General features: G+C 39.1%; 1 long non-coding RNA gene across 1 annotated transcript; it reads right to left on the minus strand.

The window, feature by feature from the left end:
* Window positions 1-7,743: 7,743 nt before the first annotated feature.
* Window positions 7,744-15,065, minus strand: LOC139073716 (uncharacterized). The gene is made up of 3 exons (XR_011522698.1): window positions 14,925-15,065; window positions 11,290-11,395; window positions 7,744-7,930 (listed from the first exon to the last, which is right to left on the minus strand). It is a non-coding gene; the product is annotated as an uncharacterized lncRNA (long non-coding RNA).
* Window positions 15,066-16,280: the final 1,215 nt, after the last annotated feature.

Below are 16,280 nucleotides of genomic sequence, written 5' to 3' on the forward strand. Positions count from 1 at the left end.
TCTCTCTCTGTCCTCACAAAGACACCAATCTTATTGGCTGAGGCCCCCACCCTTATGACCCATGTGACCCTAGTTACCTCCCTGAAGGCCCTGTCTCCAAGAATAGTCACACTGGGGTTAGGACCTCAACATAAGAATCTGTGGGGAGGGGGGAATGACGCAATTCAGTCTGTGACACTACCTTTTCTGCAAAAACAGCACTCTGATTATTAAGACCGCCTGCAATGGAAATGCAGAAATTAATTCTGTTCTTTAGCTCTCCAGTGTTCTAAGATGACTATTCAACGTAAGTCATGCTTTCTGGATTCAGACAGCACTAACTTGAAATTGGTGTTTTGAACTGGAGAATCAGAAGCTTCTACTTGTACCATATGTGCAAAAGGAATTACTGAGGCAATTGCAAGTATTAACAAGATTGCAGAAGAATTGGGCAACCAACAGAGAATAAATTTCAACTGCTACCAATGGCATATAAGTAACAAGCAGGTTTCTAATTAGCCTTATCCGGTCATCAAAGCAGCTTGGTAGGCTGTCCCTTCAGGCGCTCACTGCCATCTTCAGTCAATAATTATATGTTCAGTGCTCCAATCTTAAAAAGTATCTCTTTTCAAGCATTCCTGAGTTCCTTATGTATACAAATCACACCCAAGATCTTCCTTTGGGTAGTCAAGGCCCTCCTTACTCCAGCTCTATTTATGTATCCGCCACCGGATCCCATCATTCCCCAGTAGGACCCCCTCCTTTCATCTGTCCTCTCTGCTTTTGGCCCCTGGGCATCCCATGGTAGTTTGATTCCTGACTTGGCCCTTCTTCCTTGGTGCCTCATCACCTCACACTTTGGAGTGCATTCTAACAGAGCAGAATCTAGACCCTAGAGATGCTTCTCATGCGTAGGACTCCAACAGCTATGATTTAGGATCTCAATTCCTTAGTCATTTCACCTTGAGAATTCCCACTTCCGATGAGTTTCTACTCAAGTCCTACCTCCTTGAAGAAAGACTTATTTTCCTAGTCATTTTTATGGAGTTGCTCTTCTCTGAATCCCATTCCACCCCCTCTAGCTAAGCAGTGCAGATTTTTTTCCTAGGTATTTTTCATAAGCAGGTCTTGAAATGGAGTTTAAATTTTTCCAAGTCGGGTACCATTGACTTTTACTGTTTTTTAAACATCCAAAGAGCTCAACACAGTGTGGAAACATAATTCTATAAGTGTTTTTCTCTTCACAGTGACTTCAGTTCATACCTTTCACCACTTCAAATCAACCTCCCCAAGTCACACTAATTACTGAGGCTGCGCTGCATCCAGCGTTTTATTCGTGCTTGACACTCAAACCAATTCTGGAGCAACAGGTACGTGATAGAAAGAAAGAAACATAAAAGGGGATTGATAAGTGAAATAAGCCAGATAGAGAAGGACAATCTCTGTATGACTCCACTCATATGAGGAATTTAAACATATGGACAAAGAGAATAGATTAGCGGCTACCAGGGGAAAGGGGGGATGGGGGGTGGGCACAAAGGGTGAAGTGGTGCACCTACAACACAACTGACAGACAATAATGTACAACTGAAATTTCACAAGATTGTAACCTATTATTAACTCAATAAAATTTTTTTTAAACAAAGGGGATTGAAAATTGACAAATTCCTTAAAAGATGTGGAACGAATCACTGAGCAGTCGTCAAAGAAAGAGTCACTTAGGGAAGTTTTAATGTAGAAAAGAAAGTTTTTACTTGAAATACTAAGTGGGAAAATAATTTAACTTTAGATAATTGGTGCTAATTATTTAGATGAGAACAAAATTAGTTTCTCTTCTTAAAACCAAATAAATTTGATCTTCTAGAATTTTCTGAAGTACTAAAGTTTTGGGTAGAGTGGGCTGGGGTGGATGGAGGGGTGGCGTAGTGATTGCACCTTTTTTTTAATTCAGATGAATCTTATCACCTAAGAGCAGTTTCTGCCCATTTCCGAAAATGTGTTACAGGGGTCACACTCTGGCCTCACTACAGTATCAGGCAGGGATGGAAAATTGCCTCTTTTAGCTCCATGAATCAATAATTCTCAATCCTTTTCTTTTTTTTTTTTTGAGGAAGATTAGCCCTGAGCTAACTACTGCCCATCTTCCTCTATTTTATATGTGGGACACCTACCACAGCAGGGCTTTTGCCAAGCGGTGCCATGTCCACACTTAGATCCCAACCGGCGAACCCCAGGCCGCCCAGAAGCGGAACGTGCGAACTTAACTGCTGCGCCACTGGGCCAGCCCCTCAATCCTTTAGAAATGCAATATCTTATTCTAACTTGTCTTTATAACTACCACTCCACTAAAAGTCATCTATGATATAATTATATTCACACTTAAAGCATTTAAGCTAAAACTACACACTTTTACTAAGACTCTAGGCACAGAAGGATTGGATGGATCACACTGAACTGCCTGAGATAGCCATACTAGAACCTAAACAAAGATTCTCAGCACTTCCTAATGCAAACTACGTAACTCCAAGCAGAGAGCTCATAACTTCCTCTGAATTCCGTGAAGCCTGATAACCCAAACAGCATCCCCAGAAGTTTTTGGACAAAGTATTAACTTTGGATGAACATATCTATGTTTGACATTAAGCCTGTTTTTGATCCATCTCCAGAATTTTTTTTAGTGACAACTTTTGGGTTGTGCCAAAATTATACAACCAGGATTCCCCATTTAATTCAATGGTTGATCTTACTTGATAAACCATACGCATTGTCAGAAAAATGGCCACAGATGATTCCCCTCACTAATCCATACCCACCTTGTCACGTAAGTTTGAGAGCCCTTGCCCATGGGCCACCTTTTGACCAATGAGGTGCTAACAAACATGACACAAGCAAAGGCTTGAAAATCCTTTGTGCATTGGGGCTTCCCCTCTTGCCACCACCACCACCATGTGAAGAAGCCCAAACAAGCCCACTTGATGATGAAAGGCAACTGGACCAGTCAACCCTGCCACCCAAGCCAAGAGCCACCCCATTACTGGAAGCAGAGCTGACCAACAGCTGACTACAGATATGCGAAAGCCAGCCTAAACCAGAAGAATCTCTAGCACGTTCCAAACTGCTCATGCACAGAAGTGTGAGCTAAATAAGTGGCCGTTGTTTTAAACCACTAAGGTTTGGGGTGGTTTGTTAATCAGTAAAAGCTAACTGACACACCATGGGATTTCAAATAATAGCTTACTCTTCCCTTCACTGCTTGACTTCAACTCCTATGATCCCTCGTGTAAATTGGTCACTGCTAGCTCTTCTATTTTTCCCAAACACAATGGGATTATTGCATTGCAGTCCAGAAACCAATTGAGAGATTTAAGAGATTGTCTCATAAATGAGAGTATAGGAATGTAACAGTTTTCACCAGCTGGGTCTTACTAATATTCGGCTCTCCCATGTATTGTATTCCAAGTGGCTGAAATACAAGCACCAAAGTCCAGTATCTCTTACTTGCAAAGTTTTTTGAAATCTAGCAAAACAGTGAAGGCTTGCAAGCAGAACAAGAGTTTTGTTTTTCTTTTTTTTAAATACACCAAGCAGATGGCATACTATTGCCATAAAAAAATCATTCAAATTTCAATCCCTCTCAACAGAAGTTGGACAGTTATCTGGGTTAATCAAGCATGGATCAAAGCCCCCACATATCCTAGTTTTTGTACTAGTTAGAGATTCCAAAACTGAACCAAGGGGAAACCATAAAACTAAGTTGTAGCACTTCCAAAAGAAACCATTCATTTACATCACTGACAGAAATCATTCTATTTTAACGTTATTATAGTTACAATTATTATAACATCTATTTTTTCTGATTCCTATCACTTAATATGATATTTTTGAATTCTGCATACTTGATGAGTATTCTTGCCTAACATTAGGACATTTGGCTAGATTTCTGCATAAACTTCTTCAGGCTGAAATCCACCTTCATACCATAACTTACATTGAATTACTCTTCTCATCAGCGAATGAGGAGGCCAAAACCAACAACTTAAGCAGGGACTCATCACAAACAAATGTGCTGAGGAGGATCCTTGTAACGTTTTCAGGGTTAAATATTCAGTCAGTGTCATTATTACTGACGTTTTCTTCCCTGCCATTTTTATGCTTGTTTCATTTGGGGCACTTAAAAGACAAAGAGGAGCTTTAATATTCTCAGTTACATTTTGAGTGAGATGCTGGACCTGTCCTTCTCTGAAGAATATCTTTCCCCCAGGGTTTAGAAACTCTGCTCATGTGATGCCCAAATGAGCTGAAGTAAGACACACTCTCTTTAAAATGCGGGTGTCTGGCAGCCAGGTCAGTTAGATACGGGAAGTTTCTGACTACAAGCCAGCCATTTGGTTTTCTAGAAAACTAGAAGCTTGGTGGAATAAAAACCGAGGTGACATTCTCAAGTTGAACAGACCCAAATCTTTATACTAAAACAGCAATAATTTTACTTGTGTGCTAGGCGAGGAAAGGTCACTGAAGAAAAAATAGAGGGAATATTTAAGGGCATATACTGAATAAAAACGAAAAACAGATTCCTCTCTCCCCATCATTTAATGATTAAGTGTTATTTAATAGCATATTATATCCTGGGAGGGAACAGACTCAGATTAATTTCATGATTCTAAGAAATCAACACTGACACAGGCAAGAGGAAGTTGTTGGAAATTTTACTCTAGCTTTTCTACAGTTAAAACACTACAACTTCTTGTGACTTAGGTAGTGAGCTGGGCCCTTTGTGATCACAGGCTTGAGTTCACATTATAAAAATAAATAATCTAACGAACCTCCTTCATGACAGAAAATCTTTCAGTGCCAGAGGAAAAAGAGAAGGCCTGGCGTGTTCAACCTGGGATTTCTGTGGCCTCACATTACATATATGCCAACCTGAACCTCCAGGACACTTAACAAGTAATGAATAATTATAACCCCTTTATTCAGAATCCAGTAATTAGGTTGACACGAAAGCAACTCTGTGGGACTTTCTTTTTGGTGGGTGTGAACTTATTACAGCAAGTCTAACCTCTTCCCAAATGTTAATAACTACTGACGCTACATTATGTGCTCTACGTGACTTATCTCACTTAATCTTCACAAACAGCCCTGGGAGCTAGAAGAGAAATTGAGGTTAAGGAGTGACGATAACTTGCCCATGATCATAAAGATTATGCATAATTAAGACAGGATTTGGACCAAAGAAGGGTTTTGCCAACAACTACATTCTTAACCTTCCTCTTAATGAAAGAAGTAGCAATGAGGAAACCAGGAGACCCTCAGTTCTGTGGCTGTAACTCACATTTAACTAGTTTGCTTGGTCCATAAACTGAGATCAAAATTACTTGATCTGTATTACAAATAAACCCATGCAATATATTAGACCTGACCCCTAGCAATATTTTCCTTGTATGTCCTCAGTCACTAAGCTTCAACACTCTTAATCAATGGAACCATACGTCAGCTGGATTTATTGCAAACAAAAAGTACCTAGGAACAAACAGAAGAAATAATGTGTTGTTTCCAGGAGAAGTAAGAGATTATTGATCATGATACGTGAGCATTCACTCGGGTGCTTTGCTGTAGTTGAGTGGGTGAGAGAAAGAAAAACAGGTTGGTGAAACAGAGCTTCCATAAAGAAGTGGATATTCTCCACGCTTTCGACAAACTCGATTTATGAGGATAAATCTGTGCCGCAGAGCTTGCCACCCAGCAACCACACAAAACCATCTGTACTCACCTAGTAACTGCTTAGAATAACTTAATTCTCCTGTGTTCAAAGCTAATAATATGAGATAGAAAAGGAAAACATAGGGAATTGAAAGAAATTGCAAGGAGGCGGAATCTTTGCCAATGCTGGACTTAGCATTCTGGCTAAGCTTATTCTAATTAGACAAGATACTGTCTAGGGATATTTTCCAGGATAATTTTGACCATACTATAATTTTAATAATCATAGCTTATAAATTCACTAAGTAAAGAAACTTAAATCCGTCCTGTTTGTGGAATTTCATGCAAAGTCTTCATGACAATGTCCTAGCACGTCTTCTCCCTCTCAGTGACCTTCGCGTCCCACAGTTGGGACGTCTAGAAGAGTCTGTCCTTCACCTACCTTTCTTTTCCTCTCTCCCTAGTCTCTTGGCTTCAACCATCATGTCTATGGAGTTGATCCTGAATCTGTATCACTGGCTCAAGTTTCCCTCCTGAACTCCAGAAAATTTTTTCCATTACTGTGTTTGACATCTTCATTTATCGATGTGTTCACTTGCTTATTCTCTAAGTCACTAGAATGGCCTAGACTAGTCTCGATGTTGTGTTTTGAATATGCCAGGCACATTCCCACCTCCAGGCCTTGGCATCTGCTGTTTCCTCTGCCTGGAACACTGCTTCCCTGTGTGTGCCTGGCTTGCTCCCTCGCCTCCTTCACATCTGTATCTAATAATGAGATCTTCCCAACCATGTCTTTTAAAACTCCAACCCAACTGTCCCCTTTCCCTGCCTTACTCCTCTCCATAGTATTTACCACTTCTAAAACATATGTTTTACTTATTTATTTTACTTATTGTCTATTTCTCCATGCAAGATCTTGAGGGCAAGAATTTTTTGTCTGTTTTGTTCAGTTTTACATCTCTGGTTCCTAAAACAGTGACTGGTACAAAGCGGGCACCCAATTATCACCTGCTGAATAGAGTGAATGAATGATTGCTCCATTGGCACGTCACGTAAGGCCCCTCAGCTTCCACGGATCTGCTCCTCCTCCTCCCCATACCTGTTTAGTAGCACCTGCCTCCTCCCGCTTGTTCAGCCCAAAACTCTTAGTCACTGTAACAATCTCTCTCTTTATCCCTTTGTTCAATAATGTGTCAAGTCAAATTATTTTAAGTCGTTTCACAATCCCACTTACCCACCCCTTCCTACCTATTCCATTTCTACTTCCCCACCCGGGTTCAGGGCCTCGTCATCCCCAGTGCTTATCACAGAGGCTGCTGTATAACTTCAAGCCTTACTTGCCTCCACCTCCAGCCTCCATCCTTCACCTTTCCTAGACTGAGGTTCCTAAAACACACACATCCTGCCCCTGTCTAAATCCTTAGCAGGGAATTTAAAGCTGTCCATAACCTGATCTGCAGTCCCCGCCTGTCCAGACACATTGAACCACTCCCCATATCCCAAAGCCATGGACCGCTATCAGGATTCCAAGCCTTGCTTGTGTTGTTCCCTCAGCCACCCAGGCCAGTTCAGCTGTCGCTTCTTCTGAAAGCAACCCCTGGTGTCTCTCTCTCCTCCACCTCCCACCCACTTTGTTAATACCTTTAGCACTTATCCATTTGATCTTAAACGGTAAATGTTTATCTCTCATCTCAAACCAAAATCTCCTTGAGGGCTGGCAGTGGATATAATTTATCTTTACACGGGTCATAGTGCCTGGCCCAGTGTTAAGCATACAGGCACCGAGGAAACGTGTGCTGACTTGCTGAATGAACTGTGAGCGCATACTGAAAACTCCACGTAGTGTGATCAGAGAGAATTCTCAAACAGGATCCAGAAAAGAGGCACTGGCTTAACCGGGGCACACTCTAGGCTAATTTCTACTCCTCCCTCAGATCAGCTTATGGGCCCACTAAGGAATGCCTCCCCGTATCCCCAGTCTAGATCAGAGCAGCCTGTGCTTTACTCATAGTGCTGGCCACAATCACATGTGACAGATGAGTTCCCACAGCCCCACTCCCAGCATCACACCTACCCACTCCCATTTCTGGGTTGGGCAACTACCAAGCTGTGAAATAGAATCGTTACTTACATAAGCAAATCAAAACAAAGCAAAGACGCAGGAAACTGGTGAGAAGAGAGGGGAGGATGCAGGACAGACAATGCCATACAGTCCATCTTGTTGTGTTTCTTCCCACTGGATTTCATTTCCCTTTACAAATCAATATATAGACATGGGTATAAATGCACAGATGTGACTGTATCAATGTACTTTTATTTTATATTACCGTTTTTCTTCTTTTTCTTCCTTGCTTAGCTCCCTTTCGCTCATCTGCTCCGCTTTGTACCTTAAGCAACCAGTGTTAACAATCTAGTCTACACAACTTTCTTCTTTTTCATTTAAGCATATAAGAAATCTATTAATCCTATACACACACAGGAGTTTGTAACTATTTGTTTTATAAAAACTGGATTATTTTAGGCACTCTTTGGCATCTTGCTTTTCTCTCTCATGTTGCCTCGTGAGGCCCCCTCCAAATCAAGTGGAACAGGTAGATCTAATTCATTCATTGTAAAGCCTGCATAAAGTTCCCTGATCCAGCTGTTGCATAATGGGCATTCACTTTGGTTCTAGATTTTCTCCACTAACAGGCCATACTACAATACACGTGATTTCACGAATGTTAAGTGGTGGTACTTTCATTTCATTTCATAAGGGCTAGATTCCCTAGAGTGAAATTTCTGGTCCCAGCATATGTGTATTTATAATTTTAATACTTTTGCCCAAAGTTATATTCCCAAAGGCTGGAACAATGAGTATTTTCACCTGCGGTGAATGGAGAAGACTTTGCCCGGCATCCCCATCAGCAGTAGGAGTTTGGGGGCTTTTTAATTTCCCTCTATCTGAGAATTATATAATGACGTCTTGGTGTTATGTTAGTTTGCATCTCCTTACACTAGTGAGCTTGAGAATCTTTTCATATGTTTGCTGCCGATCTGAATTTTCTCTTCTGAGAATTTTTTGTTCATGCTTTTTGATTATATCTGTACTGGGGTCTTTTGGCAACTTGATCCAATTTGTAAGAGCTCTTTGATGACAAATGTCAACCCTCTGATGGCTCTCTGTATTGCAAATATTTCCTCAAGGCTTTCATTTGCATTTTGACTTTGTCATATCTTTTGTCATATTTACATAATCTAACACTCTATCTTTTCTTTAATAGTTTCTAGGTTTCCAGTCATGGGCAAGATGTCTCCAGCCCCTAGATTTTTCACATAGTCACCGAGATTTTCTTGCAGCATATTAATATATTTACCTTGCTTTTAATCCATTCGAAATTTTTGTTTATGGTTTAAGATGAGGATGAAAGTGGGAATGCAAATTTATTTTTTTCATATTAATAGTCAGTTGCACCAGCACCATTTATTAAATATTTCATCTTTTCTTACTAAATTGATATATCTAGCAGTTTTGCCTTTGTTAATTCTCACATATAGTGGGATAAATATTTAGATTCTGTTCTGCTCTATTCTGGCTCGTGAATCCATTGCATATGCCCGGGTCAACAACATTTGATATCTATAAGGGCAAATCTTCCTTTACTATTCTTTCTTATTCTTCAAAATATATACTTTTTTGTTTTAGAACATTTATTCTTCCATAAATTTTTTTTGAGCAAGATTAGCCCTGAGATAACATCTGTGCCCATCTTCCTCTACTTGATATGTGGGATGCCGCCACAGCATGGCTTGATAAGTGGTGCATAGGTCCACGCCCAGGATCCAAACCAGCGAACCCCAGGCCTCCAAAGCGGAGCACGTGAAATTAACCATTACACCACCTGGCTGGCCCCTTCCATAAAATCTTTTAAAGCATTTTATTCAATTTTCCAATTCTCTCTCCCCCTAAAATTCCTCTGGAGTTCAATTTGGGATTGCCTTAAATGTATTTATTAATTTTGTGAGCATTGACATTGTATGATATTGTTTTTCAATCCAATAAAAAGGTATGTGTTTCCATTTGTTCCAATGTTATTTAACTCCCTGACCCCTGACCTGTGCAAATGAGACCTTTAAAGTACTTTTGCTTCCTCCCTTACTTCGTTCTCAATCCTAGATGATATTTTGGAAGAATTTTTAATTTTTCTAAAAAATTAAGTATCTTTATTTCTAGACCATTATTAGCACTTACTTTGCCATATTCATTCATTCATTCAACTAAGCATTTATTGAGAACCTACCATATGCTATGCATTCTTTGAGGCCCTGGGGATACATCAGGGGGGAAAATCCCTGCTCTCTTAGAGTTTATATATGGGGAGACAGATACTAGACAAATAAATGAATAAGTTATACACTGTGTTAGAAGGTGATAAATGCTATTGGGAAAACCAAAGCGTGAATAGGATGGAATGCCACAGCTCTGAGCAGGAGGTGCATTAAAATGTTCAACAGTGTAGTCAGGGAAGGCTTGAAGGAGAACGTGGCATTGGAGAAAAGACTTGAAAGATGGAACAGAGAGAGCCATGTGGATGCCTGAGGAAGAGCAATCCAAGAAGAGGAACCACAAGTAAGAATGTACTGAGAAGGGGTCATGCCCAACCTACTCAGGAACTACACGGACGCCAGAGTGCTGAGGGGGAGCAGAGTGGCAGGGGTGGGGGAGGTGAGAACAGTCTGACTAGTAAGATATAAAGTCACAGTGGTTATGGGGCTCAACTCACATAGGGCCTTGTTGCCTATAATAAGGACTTCAACTTTCACTCTCAGGGAAATGGGAAAACCATTGCACAGTTCTTAAAAAGAGCACCAGGATCTGACTTAGTGCTTTAACAGAATGTCAGTCTGATTACAGTTCAGAGTAAAGAGTAGGGAGACAAGATGAGGTAGGAGGCTATTGCAATAAGCTAAGCAAGAGATAATAGCCTTATGGACCAGGGCACTATGATGACAAGTAGTCAAAAAAGGATATCTTTTTAAGATAGTACAGCCAATGGTATTTGCTGAGGGATTAGATGTGGGGTGTATGAGAAAGAAGAAGATCAAGGATAACTCTGAGGATTTTTGCCCAAGCAACTGGAAAGATGGAATTCCATTCACTGAGACAGAAAACCACAAGAGGAACCAGGTGGGGTGGGGAGTGGAGGTGGTGAATCAGGAGTTTGATTTTGGACATGTCTATTAGGCTTCCAAGTAGCTAAGATAGTAGTTGGATACACCAGATTGGTGTTCAGGAGAAGTCCAGACTCGAGACATAAATTTAGGAGTTGTTAGTGTATGGTTGGTATTTGAAAGTGCGTAACTGCATAAAATCATCAATGAGGAGAGTGAAGAAAGTGAAGAGGAGAAGCTTAAAGATTTTACCATGGGCAACTCCAAAGTTAAAAGATTGGGAAGATAGGAGGAGCCAGAAAAAAAAAAAAAGGAAAAAGTGGCTAGTGAGGTAGGAGAAAAACCGAGAGAATCTGCAATCCTGGAAGCCAAATGTCTTAAGAATGAATTTCTGGAATGAGAAAATGATCAACTTTGCCAAATGCTGCTGATAAGACAAGACAAAGACTTAGAATTGACCTGTGGATTTGGCAACATGGACATCATCGGTGACTTCAAGAAGGGAAGCTCCAGTGATATGGATGTCATAAGAGAACGTTTAAAAATGTAGACTTGTGGACAGCATCTGAAAAACGAAGCGATAAATTTATTAAAATTGGGGTTATATTTACACTTGGATTGTTAACTATAATTTTATTTCTTTGTATCAATTTTTTCTTTGTCAATTAACAAGAGATAAAAGACATCTCTTATTGAACACAAATATGTTCTCAATACATATTTTGAAGGTTTGTTGAATAAGTAGGGGTGTATTTCACATTCTAACACTTCCTGGCAAAGTCTACCCTCATTGAATCAACATGCTAACAGAGTAACAGGAGTCAAGAATGCCGACGGTCTCCTTAAACTAATAAATTATCTTTTCCGATGGTACCTACAAAGATCTCAGTTGATGACTGTGCTAAACGGTGAAGTCAAGTAACATTCATTCCAGTCCAGAGCCCTGGCTCCAACTCAAATAATGTTTGCAAGTTCCTAGTTAGGCAGTGAGGGGAAAAAATGTCATCTATGACAGATGGCACTACTAGATGACAATTTAGTCAAAGAACCAACTGTCCTCTAAAATTCAGTCTTCAAAATTGATTTACACATTTAAAAAGAGCAGTTGGAGGAGGAATAATAGCCCTGCAAATTAATGCAATTCAAATATAGGAGGTTTTGGTAGAAAGTGTCTTCCTGTGAAAATTGTATAGATGGAGACCAAATATGAAAGAAAAAGGAGCAGAAGACAATATTGTAAGAGACAATGTTCATGGTTCCAGTCCAGTGGATCTTGTGACTGAAGAAACACTTGTGAATTCCCTTGAAGCATCTTGTGCCTCAAGCCATTATGAAGGATGTACAGCATCCTATTTCAAAAAGTAGAATTAAGTCAGATTTCTCAAAGCTTCACCAATCTTGCCTCATGTCCAGTTCTTTGATTACACAGTTAAGCAAACTCTAAATTCAGAGTAAACATTCTGATCCATTTAGAGAAAGCACATCAGAATGAAATTTCACATGCAATACATTAGCTAGAAACTCACATCACAGAGTGTGTATGAGGAGACAAAATTCTAATGACTAAGGTGAGGAATACAATCAAGGCAGTACCTTTATCCTTAAGGAAATGAAGAAATATGATACATGAAGGTTTAAAAAGATACCATTTATAAAGCTGTGAATCATTTGCTTTGATTTACCATAAACCAAGTAATTAAAAATATAGGTTTCTATTATGCAGGCATTGAAAGTCCTTGAATCTTTGGAGGAAGATTGACATTAAATATGACAAGATCGGGGCCAGCCCTGTAGCCGAGTGGTTAAGTTTGTGTGTTCTGCTTCGGCAGTCCAGGGTTTTGCTGGTTCGAATCCTGGGTGCAGACATGGCACTGCTCATCAGGCCATGCTGAGGCGGCGTCCCACATGCCACAACTGGAAGGACCCACGACAAAAAATACACAACTGTGTACTGGGGGGCTTTGGAAGAAAAAGGAAAAATAAAATCTTTAAAAAAGAGAAAGAAAGAAAATAAGAAAAAAATAAATAACAAGATCAACTATTTGAGGGCAGGGATTTTTTTTAATTGAGATATAATTAACACATAGCATTACATTAGTTTCAGGTGTACAATATAATGATTCAATATATTTATATATTCCAAAATGATCACCACAATGTCTAGTTAACATCCTTTATCACACATAGTTACAAATTTTTTTCTTGTGATGAGGAATTTTAAGATCTATTTTCTTGACAACTTACAAATATACACTACAATATTATTAATTATAGTCACCATGCTGTACATTACATCCCCAGGCCTTATTTATTTTATAACTAGAGGTTTGTACCTTTTGACCACCTTCACCCATTTGGCCCACCCCCTGCCTGCTACCTCCAGCAACTACCAATCTGTTCTCTGTGTATCATGAGTTCAGTTTTTTTTAAAGATTCCACATATAGATGAGATTATATGGTATTTGTCATTGTCTGACTTATTTCATTTGGTATAATGCCCTCAAGCTTCATCCATGTTGTTGCAAATGGCAGGATTTCCTTCTTTTTTATAGCTGAATAATTTTCTATTGTATATATACCACATTTTCTTTATCCACTTGTCCATCGATGGACACTTAGGTTGTTCCCATGTCTTTGCTGTTGTAAATAATGCTGCAATTAACATGGAGTGCATTTACCTTTTCGAGTTAGTGTTTTCCTTTCCTTCCGGTATGCACACAGAAGAGGGATTGCTGAGTCGTGTGGTAGTTCTATTTTTAATTTTTTAAAAAAACTCCATACTGTTTTCCATAGTGGCTGAACCAATTTACATTCTTACCAACAGTGCAAAGTAAACCATTCTGTTATTTACTCAGTTTTTCAGCTGATATATCAGACAGGTGTTGTTAAAAATGTCTCGCAAACAACTAATGAAAATAATAAGTTTAACACACACACACATATACCAACTCTGAAAGTAAGGAAAGCTTATATAATGTCAATAAATGGCTTTTTATTCTTTTCTGCTTATCTTTATTTCTAATTTTTCTACAATGAAGCTGAATTACTTGGGTTAAGTGTTAAGTTTGTTGAAATGTTCATACGTAGAAGATTAATGGTTGCTAGCCAAACTCAGGATGCTTGAACTGAAAAATTAATTGGAGAGTATTTCATCCAACGTTCCCATGTTACAGATGAAAAAACTGAGGTAGAGAAAGGTAATGTTAGCTTTGCTAATAATGATCTGAATACATAGAATATGTAACGCAAAGATTCTTAACCCTGGCTGCTTTAAAGGATAATAAAGGCATGCCTGACTGAACCCTACCCCGGACCAGTTGAGTTAGAATAAAGGCAACTGTGGCCTGAAGTTCCAGGTTCTCCATACTGCCTCCAAAGACTCTAAAGTGGGGATCATTACATCAAAAATAAAACTGACAGAAACCTTAACAAACATCTCTCTATAAATCTCCCTTTCCTAAACATACACTTGTCCATTAAATGTGCGGTCCAGCTCATTCCAGAGCAGAGGTTGGCAATAAGGATGCTGTATCTGTCTCTCACACTAACGGTGCAATTGTTCTGCTTTGCCCCCTTTAGATAAATTCACATTTCAGATTTTGCAAAGCATAATAAGAGTATCTAATATTTATTGAATATTTATTATGTGCCAGGCATTGTTCTATATATTTTATTCATTTAATCATCTTAGTCCTATGAGGTAGGTTTTACCATTATCCCCATTTTACATGGGACATTGAAGCTCAGAGAAGTTAGATAAATTTGCCTACAGTTACCAAGCAATTTACATGGGCAAGCCTGGAGTTGAACTCAACTGAACTCCAGTCTGTGCCCTTAAGCTGCACACCGCTGTGTAAATAAAATGTTTATACTTAATCAAGTTGAAGGAATTAACTTGGATTCTGATTTCTCCATAGTAACAACTAGCTGGGCTCCAGAAGAAGAGGAAAAAGGAGCACGTGAGGGAGAGAGAGAGGACTGTGCAAATAGTACCTGAAGGAGAAGCTAAGTGAAGTGGTTTCCCCTGAGTAAAGTCTCTAAGCTTTAGTGTGTGGACTTCAAGTCGTCTGTTAACTGCTCAGAAGACTTCTTACCTACTTCGTGGCTGTGCTCTGAGAAGCAGAGGTTGCCAGAGGCTGTCCTCTGTGTAGGCGGAGTGTGGCCGCATCCTCAAAAGTCTACTGCTTAAGTTTCCATGCATTTAAAATGAAAGAGGCAGCATTGCAGGGTTCCAGTGTCTATAAATAAACAAGCCTCTGCAATCAACAATAATAACTTAGCCAAGGTTAATATTCCTTGAATCCTTGAATTAGCCAAGGTTAAAATCCCTTGATTTGAATCATCTGGATAACTATCTACCATATTACCAAGACTGCCTGTAATTCAGTACTTACATTTGTGTTTGCATTTACAATCCTGTAGCGCCCAAGGATCACCCATAATCATGGTATTTATCTTATGCACATGTTGGTCAGCAAGTATGGCCACCATTCTAACATCAAAATGACTACAGTTGGTCCACATTTACCTTTTTTTACCAGTTGTAGATAAAAAAAAATTTCTCTCCTTTGCAATTTAAAGACATTTTTATAAAATAAGAATTTATTCCCTTAATTTACTTATTAAATGGGAATTGATTTAACATTGCAAAAACAATATAATAAAGCAGAATAATGTGTTTCTTGCCACAGGCTAATTGGCAAGAAAACAGATATAGACATAATAGACAACCAATTCAATTTCTCCCAAGTCTTTACATGGTACCGCAGTGGCACTGTGAAATGAAGGGTTCAGTGGTTTGAATAGAGAATAGAGGTACTAGAAGTCAGGTATCACAAAGTGGGTTGAACACAGTGAACTAAAAACAAACGAAAAAACATTGGGGCACTCAGAATCATATTCACTTTGCTAGGAAATATATTGCCTATGTCTATCAACGGTAACAGTTCGTTAGGATGTATGTAGCAGCCAACACTCACGGAAATTTTTCAGTTGAACAACAGTTTCTATATCTCCAATATTGAATTATATCATTTAATTGATAGGTCCATTCAATAGGTTGGTGGTTTAATATGAATTCCTTTTTTTAAAAGGCAAAATCATATCAATAATAATAACAAAGACCCAAATAATGGTCTACTATGTTCAAGATCAAAAGAATCAGATCCACAAATGATACATAAAACCCAAACATCTTTTATATTTCTATATTAAATTCAATGATTTAAATTTTGTTTTAGCAAAATAGTATGTCATACTAAATTAATAATTAGTTTTGGCCTTCATGTTATAAATATATGTATTTAAAAATTATCATAATACAGTTTCAGTCAACACTGAGGGCCCAAAGAATTTTGCCATTAAATGGGGTCCTGGGGCCGGACTGGTGGTGTAGTGGTTAAGTTTGCAGGCTCCACTTCAGTGGCCCGAGGTTTGCAGGTCCAGATCCC

Source organism: Equus przewalskii, chromosome 9 (assembly GCF_037783145.1).
Source record: "Equus przewalskii isolate Varuska chromosome 9, EquPr2, whole genome shotgun sequence".
In the NCBI taxonomy this organism is placed as follows: Eukaryota; Metazoa; Chordata; class Mammalia; order Perissodactyla; family Equidae; genus Equus; species Equus przewalskii.